The sequence below is a fragment of the Lipotes vexillifer genome, unplaced genomic scaffold (genome assembly GCF_000442215.2).
Source record: "Lipotes vexillifer unplaced genomic scaffold, Lipotes_vexillifer_v1.1 scaffold1442, whole genome shotgun sequence".
In the NCBI taxonomy this organism is placed as follows: Eukaryota; Metazoa; Chordata; class Mammalia; order Artiodactyla; family Lipotidae; genus Lipotes; species Lipotes vexillifer.
This window is the reverse complement of record NW_006797379.1, coordinates 1296940-1312655: the sequence shown is the minus strand read 5'-3', so window position 1 is coordinate 1312655 and position 15716 is coordinate 1296940. Positions and strand designations below refer to the sequence as shown.

The window sequence follows — 15716 nt, the reverse complement described above, 5'->3', positions numbered from 1 at the left end:
AATACGGATATGGGGAAAAGAGCACTCTGGATATACTGCTGGAGAAAGTGTAAATCAGCACAACCCTTCAAGAAGGCAATCTAAGTCTGTATTTAAAAAACAAAAAGAGACACATAAAACTTTGAAATGTCCCATCATTTCAACTTTAAAAAAAAAAAAAGACAAGTGTGCAAAGATGTACATATAAGAATGCTCACCATAACTTTTTCCAAAAAGAACTCCAAATTGTAAACCTAAATTCCTAACAATAGAGAACTAGTTAAATATATCATGGTACATCCATATAATGGAATACTATGCAGTCACTAAAAATGATGATAAAGATGTAAATTTACTGACATGGAAAGACAGTCACATGTAATAAGTGAAAAAAGCAGTTTACAAAACAGTATGAATTGTAATGATCCCATTTTAAGTAAATATATACATGTTTTAATGTATATATTTGTATGGGAAAAACTCTGGAAGGATATACACCAAAATGTTAACAGTGGCTATCTCTGAGTGGTAGAATTTTAGACAATTTAAATTGTTTGTTTTGCTTATTTGGATTTTCTGATGTGTCTACAATGTCTATGATGAATATATATTATTTGTGTAATTAAAAACAAAACCAAACCAAAAGTCAGGTATACGTAATGTCTTCTCTAGTTCCCTCACTGAGAAAAGGAGTAAATGCCCCTGACCACTTGTCAATTCAACAAATGTACAAGGATCTAAGCTAACCATCTTTGGAGAATTATCAACTGGGAAATAAAAGGTAGCCCAGCCATTACCCCACATCGCACAGGAGACAGCTGCTCTGAATGTGAACTCCTCTCTCTACTCTCCCTATCTCTATTTATTCACCCAACCATTCATCCATCCATTTCATTTCATTCATGCTATGTTCTAGGCACCAAGCTGGAGATGAAAGGTTAATGAAACATGCCCCTATCCTAAAGATCCATCTTACAGGATCTCACAGGTCTCCTGACCCTTAAAAAGGGTAACTTTCATTTTCCAACACTCAGAGTATGTTCCTGGGTTAGGGAATGCCCACACAATATTACAAAGCACAGAAATGGGTGCCAAAATGCAGAAAAGGGGGAGGCAGGTATAAAATCTTTATTTTCCAAAGACACTTTCAGAGGCTATGTATTGCCCACTTCTTTGGTAAGGACTCAAAATAACTCCAGGATACATCCTCTTAAAAGCCACAACCATTTATTCAACTGAACACTGATCATTTTTATCCAAACATTCCAGACAAACCTTAAACTAGCTCTTAAGAACACTGGTTTTGGAGTCAGACACCTAGATTCAAATTTCTGCTCTTACACTAATTATGAAGCCTTGAACAAGTTATTTAAACTATCTAAGCTCTACTTCCTTCATATGGAAAAGTGGAGACTGAAAAGTCTTCAGAGAGTTGTGAAGACTAAATGAGATAATGACATAAGACCTGTCACACAGTAAACAATCAAAGTTAGCTATTTTAATTATAGCCAAAATTCAATCACTCCCTCTGTGGCCCACCAATCTGCTACTTCTCCTGCATTTGCTCTTAGTAAATGGTATCATCATTAATCTAGTAGCCCAAAGTAGATTTTCTCATTAATTATACACAGTGTTCTCTTCCGACTGACACAGATCTACTCAATGGCTCCCCATTATTCGGCTTTTAGAACCCTTGGTTTAACTTGAGCTACATTTATATTTTCCATGGGAATATAATTTGAGAATCATCTGCTCCTTGTAATTTTCAATGCAAAGTAACAATCACAGCTTATAACTTACTTTTTGGTGTGGTAGAAACGGCACTAAAATCAGAATTGGTAGACCAGGGGTAGAGTCCTAGGTCTGCCACTTAAAAGCTTTATGGTTTGGGGCAATTCAGACTTTCTCCTAACCTATTACTTGATCTGTTCAAAATGGGGATACCTGCCCTGTCTACTCAAAGGGTTGTTGTTAAGCTCAAAACTGAGATAACTCATAAGAAAATACATTATAAACTGTAAGAAGATGTACCAACGCAATTTACTATTATTAAGGTAAGGTAGCTTCATGAGGATAAAATAATACTGCATAAAGACCTTTTGATCTTAGAATCAAAAAAAGTTTAGAATTGGTAAGGGATCTTGAAAGTTTTCTGTTCCAAATATACAAATGTACTCATATCATATGCTTAAGTTCTTTCTATCCCATTCTCACCTATATTTGAACACTATCAGGACAAGAAAGAAGTATCTCACCAGGCAGCTTACTATACTATCTCAGAAAAAGCACTGGCTGCTCGATAATGCTCTTCTTCATACAGTAACTTTCCTCAAATGCAAATTCCCTTTAAGAGGATTACTAATACATGATGACTAACTTGCCTGTACTCTATCTACAAAGTCACAGAAGTAAATCTACAGCTATGACTATAAACTACCCCAAGTCTGTTCTTTTCTAGATAACTCGAGGTCCTTCAAACACTCCTTTTAGAAGATGAGACCACTTTCTTTTCGGAGCACGCATCCAATTCATCTGAAAGGGTAGTAAAGAGAATTGTGTGCAATTAACATTGCAACCTTGATATGACCAGTGCAGAGTAAAGTAAAGGGCATATCACCTCCCTTGTCCTACATAATAAACTTATATTAATGCAGTTCACATATGCATTATTTCTGCAATGTCCACAACACATTGCTCGGTCATACTATTTTTTTTCCCTGTTTTCTGTCTGTTACTTCCTTGTTTTCTTCACTTACACGGCAACTAAGCCCTCTATCCTCTATTCTGTACTTAGTCTCAAGAATAAAGCCTTACTTTAAATTTTTGATTCATCTTTTTCCAGTTCTGATTCATTGCTACAACCTCTATAGATTAGATTCCAAATCTGCCAATCAGCTGCTTCACTATTTTCAGCTTCATGTAATCCATAAATTGTACAACGTATTTTCTTTTCTGAACTTTTCACCCAGCTAATTAATAGCGATATACTAACAAAACAATCTAAGAAAAAAATTAAGTGAAACATCTAAAGGTATTTTATGCTCTACTTTTTGCAAAAACAACTACTTCCTTTCTGAGTTTACCAAAGAGTTAAAATTTTGAACAATTTAATTTTTAAAGCAGGAAAATATAAAAGCTAATGTTATCCTACATACCAGTGAAGCTTTACCAAAACCGACCCAAAAAAGCACCTTTATTTCAACAAACCTTTTGTATCACTTTGCCAAAACAAGGATTCAAATGCAATCTAATAGAAATGAGTATAAAGTTACCTATGCAGCTAAGAATTTTCACTTTTGAAAAAGGACTCTCGACTTCACTAGAGATTAGGTTACATGGACCACCAGTCCGACTCAATATTGTAATACTTATAGTTCCAAAAGTTCAAGGAATAATACCAATTAAACAAGAAAATTTATTTCTCTAATTTTAAGAAACAAATAGAAAAAAACATGTGGTCTGAATCTGGCTAGTACCAGGTTTAAACCCCAGTTCTGTCACTTACTACTGTAGTTACCTGACCTTGGGTAAGTTACTTAACATTTTGAGCCTCAGTTTTTTCATTTGTAAGATGCATATAATATCTACTTCACAGGGATGCTGTAATTAAAGGGACCCACCAAGGGACAGTAGATGCTCAGTAAATGCTACATCCTGTCCCCTCTTTGGCCTCAATTGACTGTGTAACATTTACATTTCTACAGTTAGCTTCCAAAGTGTAATGCAATAAAGAAGTACAAGAGAGTGTTGAGATACCTGTTTCACCACTTACTACAGCCAATTTCCTGTCAAGCAGGGTAGAAGAGATCATTCATATGTGTGATATATTTTTATACAATGTGGCTACAGAGTGAGTACAAATGCGAAAGAATAGTTTAAACGTGAGGCAAATGTATTTATCCTCTCTCATCCCACCATAATGCCTTCCAGCCAAAAAATCGCAGATCTTGGCAGACTGTACATATGCAAATATTATGTGAAATACTAGAAAAGGTTAGGAAATGCTAATCAAGCTTTACTCTGGTACTCTGAAATGTGTAAAAGTCAAAAATTAGAATAACGTACAATATGGGCCTTATCAGAACAAATCAGAAAAAGGAGACTGTTAGCTTGAGTTTCAGCAGGTATTGTTTTCAACATTAACTTCTAATGTTGTGGTATAAAATTATCACTTAAGATAATTTTCCTGCTCTTAAGGCAATAAACAATTCAAGTCAGTAATTCTGAATGAACATTTCAGGACTTCTAGAATATCCCCAAGTATTTTGAGGAAAATTTTGAAGTGTTAAAAATAAGAGTATTTTTCTAATTAAAAAAAATTTATTTTAAGCAACCCTATTAAACAGATTGTTTTGCTGTAATGGCATGTTACAACCACACACATTTCCAGGCTGTTTGGCTGTTTGATACCTCTGAAAAAATGCACTGAGTCCAGCAGGAGATCATCTTGTATAAGTACATTAGGACTGAAAAAATGATCTGTGATTCAAAAATGCTACCTTGAACTTAGTAGGACATATCATCTACTGACATCCTACTACCTGGAAACGAAACGTATATATGAACACTGGGAGAAAAGAATTCCTCACAGAGAACAGCCTAAAGTAACAGGAAGGGAGGAGGAAAAGAATGGGGCCAGAGCCCTAGTGTACTAATTTGGAGACCCAGGTTGTAGATATCAGCAAGAATCATGCCTTTTTTTTTTTTTTTCTTTACTGTCCTCAAGTTTCCACAAGTGTATCTGCCTTCCGAACTCCCTGATATCAGCAGTGGTTTTCCTGTCCAAAGCGTATGCCATAGGACTTCCGTGAAGGTGCTGAGGATGAGGCATGAGAAACCTCTCTAAAACTTCAGTTAAGATACCATCAAATTGTTCAGAATCCAAAGAATCTTCTATGCAATCACACTGAAACAATAAGAAACAAGCATTTTATATTCTTAATAAGGAATGTATATAATCCTTACCAATGTGACAGGATTAAGAATCAGCTCCTCATTTATCCTAAGGAAATATCAGAGATGTGCATAAAGACTTATGTACAGTGATATTCATCACACTCATTATACTGAAAAATAGAAAACAATCTAAATGACCAACAGGGGACTGGTTAAATAAATCATAATACATCTATTCATATGTAGGAATACTATGCAATGGTTAAAATTAGGGCCTCAAAGAAAAATTAATGATGCAAAAATATGATTGCAATATATTAAGTTAAAAAGGATACAAAACTAAATAGTATGATCCCAATTTTGCATACCCCCCTCCCAACATGTGTGCATGTAACTGGCAAAACATATATAAAATCTTATCAGTAGTTACCTGGGTCATAGGATTTTCTTCTTTGTACTGGATATTCAAAATTATATGCATTTATTATATATTATTTTATAAAGAGAAAAACAATCAATGTAACTAGAAAAATCCATTTATTTCTAGTTAAGGTGCCCTCACATGTGCTTTGCTATTCCTCTAGCAACTAAAGGTCTGCTAGTACTCAAGACTATTCTATTTTCTAGACTAGGGTAGGAATGACCACTGGTTATATTTACATTATTAAGTTTTAGAGGAAACTTTCAGAAGCTTTTTTTTTTCCTCTCTGACGGTTTCCTGTGGTTGTGGCCTCAGAAAATAGATACGTTTTTAGGCCTGAATCCATCTCATTTTTTTGGAGTGTACCCCTAAGGGGAATTCTGCTTATGAAACAAGAGTATGTTGAGAAAAGAATAAAGAAACGAAAACACGGTAGCCAAAATTAAATCTGCATTGTGAATAGCAAGTATTGGAACTGACACTGCAGAAAACAGAATCCATGCCAAGGAGGACAAACTCGAGTAAATGAAAAAAAAATGAAAGAAAAGATTAAAAAACGATGGAGGACAGACGTAGAAATAATCTATGAATAACAGATGCTCCTAAAGAAAAAAACCCCAGCAGTTTAATCAATCAAAAGTATAAGAAAACTTTCCAGTTCCGGAAAAAAATACCTGAGACTGGAGACTGAGAAGGTTCAACAGAGCTCATCAACACCAAGACATGTCCTGGCAAATGTTTTTAAATTTCAAGGATAAAGATATAATCCTACAAGCATACAAGCAGAAAAAAATAGGTTATTTTCAAAGAAACTAAAATCAGATTGACCTCAGATTTCTCCTCTGCAACAATAAAATGCCAGAAGACAATGAAGTAATGACTTACAGAGAGTTAAAAGGGAAAAGTTATGATCTAAGAATTTTATACCTTGTCCTACTTTTTCATGTACAAAGATCACAGGAAATTCTTCTTAGTTCTGCAGTGTTATAAAATTTCACCATCCTGGTAGTACCTTTTTTCATAAACTGTTCAAAGGTATGTCTTAGACCATTGAAAGAGAATCAAAATAAGAACTCAAGAATACTGAGGTAGGAAAGAATTGGTGAAGTATATTGATACCAACTTAATATCTAGAAATAACTGAATAAAATAATTAACCCCAATAAAGGAGAAAGGGTCAATAATGAAGAATAAATAACTGATATAAGTATATAAACAATATAAACCTTTAGAAAGTTAAAGGTAAGATTTGTAACCTCAGGATAAATTAATGTGGACTCAAATTAAAAGAGGCAGTGGAAGAAGGGAGAAACTAAGATTCTAAATTCTCTGTCTTTCCTGAAAAGATATTTTAAAACCACTACTTTTAGTAACTACCAAATAAATATAAATTTTGGCATGCTTTGAAAAAGCATACAACAATCGAGAATTATACTTATTTATTGCAGTCCAAATCAGTGGAGAATAACTGGCAAAGACTGTGAATAGTACTTTATGCAGGCATCACATTCAACCCTATGCACGGAGGTAGGTATAATTACCCCTATTTTACAGATGAGGAAACCAAGGCTCAGCAAAGTTAATTTGTGAATGGCAGAAGCAAGATTCAAAGCCAAGTCTTTCTAGCTCCATAATTCTTTCTTCAGTATTTCATAACCTCTTCAAACAAACAAATCCATAAGGCAGAAGGAAAAAAAACAAACCATAAGGAAAAATAAAAAACTTAAAATAGGATGACAGAAATAATTCCTAAAGTAATAATGTAAGAAATGTAAAGTATCTAATTAAAACAAAGTGTCTTACTGGATATTGGATGCTGTTACAGAATTATTGATGTTTTTATGAGTGATGATGGTATGTTCGATGTTTATAAAAGTCTTTATCTTTTAAGAAATATAAACGTAAATATTTACGTCTGAATTGATGTATCTAGGAGTAGCTTCAAAATAATCCACTGGAGCCAGGGAGGGGAAGAGAGAAAGTAGTGTGTATGATGGGGAGTACAGATGAAACAAGACTGGCCATGAGTTGATAATCTTTGAGGCTGGGCTATGGAAATATGGTGGTTCATTATACTATTCTCTCTACTCTGGTATGTGTTTGAAATGCTTGATAATAAAAATTTTTAATAGTCTTAGGTTATATTTTTAAGAAGCTTAAAAAATCCACGCCAGTATTTACTGCTTTAAAGAGAAAGCCAAGCAAAAACAAATAAGCATAGAAAAGCATAAAGAAAAGAAGAAAGCAAGTGTATGTATTATTAAGGCCAAAAATAAAATGTGAAGCAAAAACCTTAAGCTGATTGAATAAAAAGGTGATTTGATTTGGACTAAAAATATAATTAGTACTTAATACATACAGTGATAATAATTGCTATCATTTACTGAGCAATTACTGCACACCAGGCAAGTACATCTTTGATGCTTCTAAGAACTCTGTGAGGCATTATCACTAATTTACAAATGAGGACATTAAGCCAAGATGGGTATGTCAATCTTTTAAAGCGCTGTATCCTCAGCCCCTAGCAAAATGCCTGGCTGGCATACAGTAAGTGCTCAATAAATATTTGTTGAATAAATGAAAAAGTCTAATATCCTGCCTAAAGCAAATAAGTAGAGCTGAAATTCAAACCTAACTCTGATTCTAAAACCCCTACTCTTAATCACATTTAAATCTTTTCATAATATTTCATAGTAAGAGTGAAGATGTTTATTTCCTTCTGTATATGTTTCTGTTTGTCAGATTTTCTATAATCAGCCTGTGTAACTTTTTTCAGACGAGTCATTAAAAATAATAAATGCAAAATAGTACTGAACACTTAATCACCGACTAACCTAACCACAAAACACAAAAGGAGATGTTCTGGGGACTATAACATGAAATAAACGGACACAAGTGGAAGGGGAAATTTTAGCACACTAACATCAACTAGCATAATGAATAAAACAGGACAAAGCATTTGATGTAACTTACATTAGAATAGGTAGATATTGAATTTTATAATGTAAAAAGAATATGGGTTCAAGTTATCTATGAAAAGTTATAAGAGACTGACCATGTTCTAGGCCAGGAAGTAAATCCAAAATTCTTAAAAGCAGGAACTGTACAGATATTTTCTGATTATGATAAAAACTGAATAAGGAAATAAAGCCCTCATTCAGAAATCAATATTATTCTAAATAACTACTGGCTCAAGGAAATAAATAATAACAGCTATCATTTATGCAATGCTTATTTTGTTCAAAGTACAGTGTTGGCTACATTGCATATATTCTCTCATTTAATCCCAATTAATCATTAATAAACTATGAGGGATGTTATTAGATAGAGAAGAAAAAACTTAGGTTGAGAATTAGTAACTTGTCCAAGATCACAGGGGTATTAAGTTTGAGGATAAGACGAATGAACCCAAGTCTGAATCCAAAGCTCACACTACTACACAGAAATGATGTCATATGACTGTGAGAATTCAAGTATAGGCATCTAGCTGTGCTCATTTTTCTATATTTATAAAATAAAATTTTGTAATAAAAAGTGGAGAAAACTACAACTCTTAACACATGTTCTGAAAATGTCCGTTTGTTAAATACACTACACTAAGGTAATGGTTCGTTTTTCTAACGTATCATTGATCCGACATAACATTTAAAATTGCATACTCTCCTAAAAGAGACGCCTTTGAATATATTCATATTCTCGAGGGGGCAATTAAAAAGGAAGAAACCATAAAATCAGATAAAGTAGGGAATATAAGGTAAACATGATTGCCACTAAATTTATTTCTAAAAAGTCACTATTTTCTGGTACTTATCTGCAATCCATAAGAGTTCAATGGAATCTTAGCCAGCATGGATTTGAATCCACCACTAACTGTGGGCAAGCCCTTAAAGCCTCTCTGATTTGTGGTTTCTTCATGCATAAAATATGTGGATATCTAAGGGCTCTTACAGCTTGAAAATGTTATAATCCTGTGACTTTAAGGACTAAAAGTATTTAAAATTTTGTGGGGTTTTTACACCTGAGGAAATTACTAATTCTGTATTTAAAGCTGTTTTGTATGTTATTTCTAACTGTAATTCCTTCTTTCTTTTCTGCATCTAAAATACAGTTTTATCTATATCCTTCAGTGGTACCTTTGTATCCAAGTGTAAACAAGGATAATACCAAAGAATGGATTGTAACAAATGCTGTCACCTGAAAGAGAAGTACTAACAAAGAGAAAATAAACGAAACACTGTTTTTCTGTGCAGATTAAGGAACCTAAAGCAATTTTATAATTTCCACAATCCAATCTTACTAGTCTTATTTTACTAGTAAAGTGTCAACTTATTTTTTAAGCTCCTCTGTGTACCCCCAGAGCTATTTATGCCTTCCTAACACCTTCAAACCCCACCTCTTAGTACCACATGGAGTTGGCAGTGTTTCCCAAACCTGTGTGATGATCAGAATCACCTAAGATTCCTGTTAATAATACACTACCTGGCCTTACCTCAAACTGAAACTGAATCAGAAGTTCCAGAAGCCCCGTGGCTCGGTATTTCATTTTTTAAACAGGCACCTTAGATGACTCCTGTGATTAGGTTAAGTCTGGGAAGTCACAGTGTAGAGAAAAGATCATGGGCTTTGGAGCCTGACATACCAAGTTTCAGAACCTGGCTTTGTCCTTTATTATAGGTGTGACTTTGGGCAAGCTACTTAACATGAGTCTCAGTTTTCTAATCTACAAGATTTGAATACCAGTTATGCCGGAGGTTGTAATAAAGTTTAGTACACTTAGCCATGCTGGGTGCCCAGTAAGTGTTAGCTTCTCTTTCCTCCTGCTCACCTTGCCAGAGGAAATGACAAATGCAAATACTTGAGAGTATTCCGATGAGTCCCTTACCCTAATGGGTCCACTTCCATTTCTAGGGCTAAAAATCTGAGTACTAGATAATTCATTAATGCATTACTTGGTTTGGCTAATTTAAGTCTTAGGAAAAAGTCTAATAATTTCTTCTGGTTTCCAGAGGCTTAGTGAAGTCCTTCTATCTAAAACAGATACATCATGATGCCGAGCTTCAAAGCCCAAGCTTTATTTGTTATGTGACTGTGGCAAAATTACCTGAACCTCTGTTTCCTCATCGGCAAAACAAGTGGTGCTTAAATGTTTGAGGAACTGAACCCAACATGTGTTACTGATAACATAACTGTTAACTAAAAGTCACTTTAATTAAACTTACACACAGTCTTACAAACATTCTTATGAACAAAACAACAGCAATAATAGCTTGCCACTAAGTGAAATGAGACAGAATAGGACTTGCTCAAATACACAATAAAAAAGAGCTTAACAGCCAAGCAATATCAACTGTACCTTAACACAAAGTGCATTAGACAAGTTTGGAAGTGAACTTACTTAGGAAAAAACAATCCAAACTACTCATTAAACATACATACACACACACACACACACACACACACACACACACACACACACACACACACATATATATTTAAAAGTACCATAGGTATAAACACAACCAGGCAGCAAGGTTTATTTTTGGAAAAATGAGAAATATAGTTTATAATTGCAGCTCCATAATGAATTCTAGCTGTATATGTATTAAGCATAAACACTATTAATAAGAGCACTCTACTAAAAATCGTTAGCATTAACTGTCCAGATAAGCTACAAAATAAAAGAAACCTAAAGAAATCAGAAAAAAACTAAAAATCTGGGAACATGCATTCAAGAGAGTGGAAAAAGTTTTTTAAAAATAAACAAGAAAATAACAAACCTCAAATCCTACTGAGAGTAATTTAAAGAACCATAGCTTTTCTCTCAACTTATTTATTCTTTAATACAATTATTTTCTTTCATTTAGTTCCTGCCCTTTGCTTATGTTTATTTCCAGACATTTAATATTTTTACTGCTATTTTGAATGAGATCTTTTTTCCCATTATCATTTCTAACAAGGAAAACTATTATTAATTTTTAAATATATATTCTGTTTAATACCACCTTATTAGACCATCATTAGTTTTCACAAACCTTTTTAGTGGTCTCCATAGATTACCTAAGTAGATGATTATATCATCTACGAATAGTTACCTTTTATCCTTCTTTTGAATACCTTTTGATTTTCTTGTCTAACTTCATTAGCAAACTCTTGTAGAATGTAAAATAGAGGTGAAAACAGCAGGCACAATTTTAATGAGATTGCCCATAATATGTCTCCATCAAGCATGAGGCTGGCTACTGGTCTGAGACTATTTTTTAATAATGTTAAGGACACACCCTTTTATTCCTATTTTACTGTTTTTTGTTTTTTTTTTTTTTCTTGCGGTACGTGGGCCTCTTGCCGTTGTGGCCTCTCCCGTTGTGGAGCACAGGCTCCGGACGCGCAGGCTCAGCGGCCATGGCTCACGGGCCCAGCCGCTCCGCGGCATGTGGGATCTTCCCAGACTGGGGCACGAACCCGTGTCCCCTGCATCGGCAGGTGGACTCTCAACCACTGCGCCACCAGGGAAGCCCTATTTTACTGTTTTTAATTGAGAATAGACACTGAATTTTATCTAATGCTTTCTCAACTTTTTCCCTAACTTTTAAATTAGAAATGGTTATATATTCACAGGAAATTGCAAAAATAATAGAGCGGTCCCATATACCTTTAACCCAGTGGTTACATCTTACACAACTTCCTGTCAAGACCAGGAAATTTATACTGGTACAATGCCCAGACCTTACTCAGATATCACTGGTTTTACAGGTTCTCGCGTGTGTGTGCGTGTGCGTGCTCATTGTTACACATTTTATCACATGTATAGGCTCCTGTATCTACCACCACAGTAAAGATACCAGTTCTTCGCCATCAGGATCCTGCGTGTTGCCCCTTTACATCCACCTCTCTCCCACCCTTCTTCCTAACCCTGGCAACCACTAATCTAGTCTCCAATTTTGTCATTTCAAGAATGTTATATAAATGGAATCATACGGTATGTAACTTTTTTCCACTCAGCACGAATTCCCTGAAGATTCGTCCAAGTTGTTGTGTGTATCAATAATTCATTCCTTTTAGTTTAGTAGTATTCCAGTATTCCATGCTGTGAACATACCACAGCTTGTTTAACTATTCACCCATTGAAGGACATTTGGTGTCTAACTTTTGGATATTACAAACGAAGCTGCTATGAACATTTGTGAACAGACTTCTATGTGGACATACAGTTTCATTTCTCTGGGATAAATGCCCAGGAGTGCGACTGCTGGGTTATATAATAAGTGTGTTTAGTTTTTAAAGAGATGACCAAACTATTTTCCAGAAAGGCTGTATCATTTCACTTTCCCATCAGCAATGTATGAAAGATCCAGTTTGTCCACATCCTCACCAACACTAGGTACTGTCACTATTTTTCATTTTGGGTATCCTAAAAGGTATGTAGAGATATCTCATTGCGGTTTTAATTTTCATTTCTCTGACGTCTTCTCATATGCTTATTTGCTATCCATATATCCCCTTTGATAAAATGTCTGTTTATCTCTTTTGTCCAATTTCTAACTGGACTATTTGCCTTTGTTACTGCTAAGTTTTGAGAGTTCTTTATATATATTCTAGATACAAGTCCTGTCTCAGATACAGGTGTGCAAATACTTTCACCCAATCTGTGGCTTGTCTTTTCATCCCCTTAACAGGACCTTTTTCACAGAGCGAACATTTTGAATTTTGATCAACTCCAATTTATTATTTTTTTCTTTTATGGATTGTGCTTTTGGTGTCTGGTCTATGAACCCTTCACTTAGCCCACAGTCCCGAAGATTTTCTCTTATATCTAAGTTCTAAATGTTTTAGAGTTTCCACGATCCATTTTGGATTAATTTTTGTATAAGGTGTGAGGTTTAGGTTGAGGTTCACTGTTTTACCTATGGGTGTGTAATTGCTCCAAGCACCACTGTTGAAAAGGCTATCTATTCTTCCTTCATTGAATTGCATTTGCACCTTTGAAAAAAATCAGCTGGCCGTACTTGTTTGGGTCTATTTCTGGGCTCCCCATTCTGTTCCACTGATCTTTGTATTTATCCCTTCACCAATACCAGAGGATTTTGATTACTGAAACTAGTAAGTCTAAAAGTTGGGTAAAGTGATTCCTCCCACTTTATTTTTATCCTGTTTTGGATATTTTAGTTCCTTTACCTTTGCATATAACTTTTAGAATATGGTTGTGTTAAACCTATAGAAGAATTTGGGGAGAAATGACATCTTTACTATGTTGTGTCTTCTAATGTATGAACATGGTAGACCTCTCCATTTATTTAGACCTTTGATTTCATTTAACAACATATTTTAGTTTTCAGCACACAAGCCCTATACATGTTTTGTTAGATTTGTACCTAAGAATTTTTTTTAAGCAATTACAAATGGAACTATGTTTTTCATTTTGGTTTCCACACATTCATTGCTAGTATACAGAAACACTATTTTTGTATGCTGATCTTGTATCTTACAACTTTGCTGAACTCACTTATCAGTTCTAGATTTACGTAGATTCCTTGGGATTTTCATTGGAGACCTCATGTCACTTGCAAATAGAGACATTTTTATTTCTTCCTTTCCAATCTGTATGTCTTTAGTCATGTGTTTTGCCCATTATTAATATTTTTATTCAAGTTTAATATGGTGGACTACATCAATTGATTTTTTGAATACTGAACTAGTCTTACACCCCTGGAATACAACCCGCTTGGTCATGCTGTATACTACTTTTTATATGTTGCTGGATTTGTTTTGCTAATATTTTGTTGAGCATTCTGTGTCTATATTCTTAAGGGATACTGATGTGGAGTTTTCTTTTCTGTACTGTCTTTAGGTTTTGGTATCAGGGTGATACTGGCCTCAAAAAATGAGTAGTGATATGCTTCCTCTTCTATTTTCTGGAAGAGAATGTGTAGAATTCATGTTATTCTTGATGTTCCAGATCCTTCTTTTATCATTTCCTTTGTGCTTGAGGAACTACCTGTAGTCATTCCTTCACGGTCTGTTATAGACACATTCTCTTAGCTTCCCTTCACCAGAGACTGCTTTGATTGTACCTTCATGCTAGAAGGATATTTTCACTGGGTATAGAATTCTGGGTTGCCAGATCTTTTCTTTCAGCACTTAAAAAACAGTGTGCCATTTCCTTCTGGCTTCCATGGTTTTTAATGTGGGATCTACTGTCATTTGAATTATTATTCCCCTATAGGTAATAGTTCAGTTCTAACTGCTTTTAAGATTCTTTGTCTTTTAGTTTGATTTAGAAACAAATTTTAACTGTGGTAAAATACACCTAACATGGAATTTACTGTCTTAACTGTTTTTTAGTATAAAGTTCAGTATGTTAAGTATATTCACATCGGGCTTCCCTGGTGACGCAGTGGTTGAGAGTCCGCCTGCCGATGCAGGGGACGCGGGTTCGTGCCCCGGTCCGGGAAGATCCCGCATGCCGTGGAGCGGCTGGGCCCATGAGCCATGGCCGCTGAGCCTGCGCGTCCAGAGCCTGTGCTCCGCAACGGGAGAGGCCACAACAGTGAGAGGCCCGCATACAGCAAAAAAAAAAAAGTATATTCACATTGTTGTGCAACCAATCTCCAGAATTTTTTATCTTGCAAAATTAAAATTCTATACCCATTAAACAATTTCACATTTCCGAAGGTTTGATTTTGATGTGCCTAGGTGTGGATTACTTTAGTTTACCTTATTTGGAGTTCAATCAGCTTCTTGAATCTGCAGGCTTACATCTTTTGCCAAACTGGGGAAATTTCAGGCATTATTTCTTCAAGTCCACCTTTTTTCTCTGCTTCTGAAACTGTGGTGACATGAATATTAAATCTTCTGTTAATGTTCCCAGGCCCCTGAGACACTCCATTTATTTTTCAGTTTATTTTTACTCTGCTATTCAGATTGAGTAATTTCTATTGCTCTATCTTCAATTTTATTCTTTCCAGTCATTTTTCAAGTCCCCCCCTTTTTTTTTTTTTTTTTTTTTTTTTTTTGGCTGCACCACATGTGGGATCTTAGTTCCCTGACCAGGGATCGAACTCGCACCCCCTGCAGTGGAAGCACAGAGTCTTAACCACTGGACTGCCAGGGAAGTCCCTCCATTCTTCTATTGAGCCCGTGTGGTAAGTTTATTTCAGTTATTGCATTTTTCGGTTCTAAAGTGTCCATTTTCTACTTTATTTCTTTTCTGAGACTAATTTTTCATTTGTTTCAAATGTGTTTGTGGTTGCTCACTGACGTATTTTTATGATGGCTGTTTTAGAATCCTTGTCAGACAATTCCAATACCTGAAGCATCTCCGTGCTGATATGTGGTGCCTTTTTTCTCATTTCATGATGCAATTTTCTTGGTTCTTAGTATAAGTGAACTTCAGCTGTATAATGGACATTTGGGAGATTTTAAG

At 35.1% G+C, this 15716-nt stretch overlaps 1 protein-coding gene across 4 annotated transcripts in view; it reads right to left on the bottom strand.

Annotated features, from left to right (window-relative positions):
- The window catches only part of RPS6KA3 (ribosomal protein S6 kinase A3), a 106227-nt gene that overhangs the window by 78105 nt on the left and 12406 nt on the right, over positions 1 to 15716 (bottom strand). The window contains exons 2-3 of one of the 4 annotated variants that reach the window (XM_007469306.1): positions 5971 to 6064; positions 4945 to 4981 (exon numbers count right to left, since the gene is read on the bottom strand). The exons of 2 other annotated variants lie outside the window; for them this stretch is intronic. The gene's annotated coding sequence lies outside the window, so the exon portion shown is untranslated. Of the gene's footprint in view, positions 1 to 4944; positions 5046 to 5970; positions 6065 to 15716 lie in introns of all 4 variants that reach the window. One more of the 4 variants, XM_007469305.1, reaches the window with a different exon arrangement.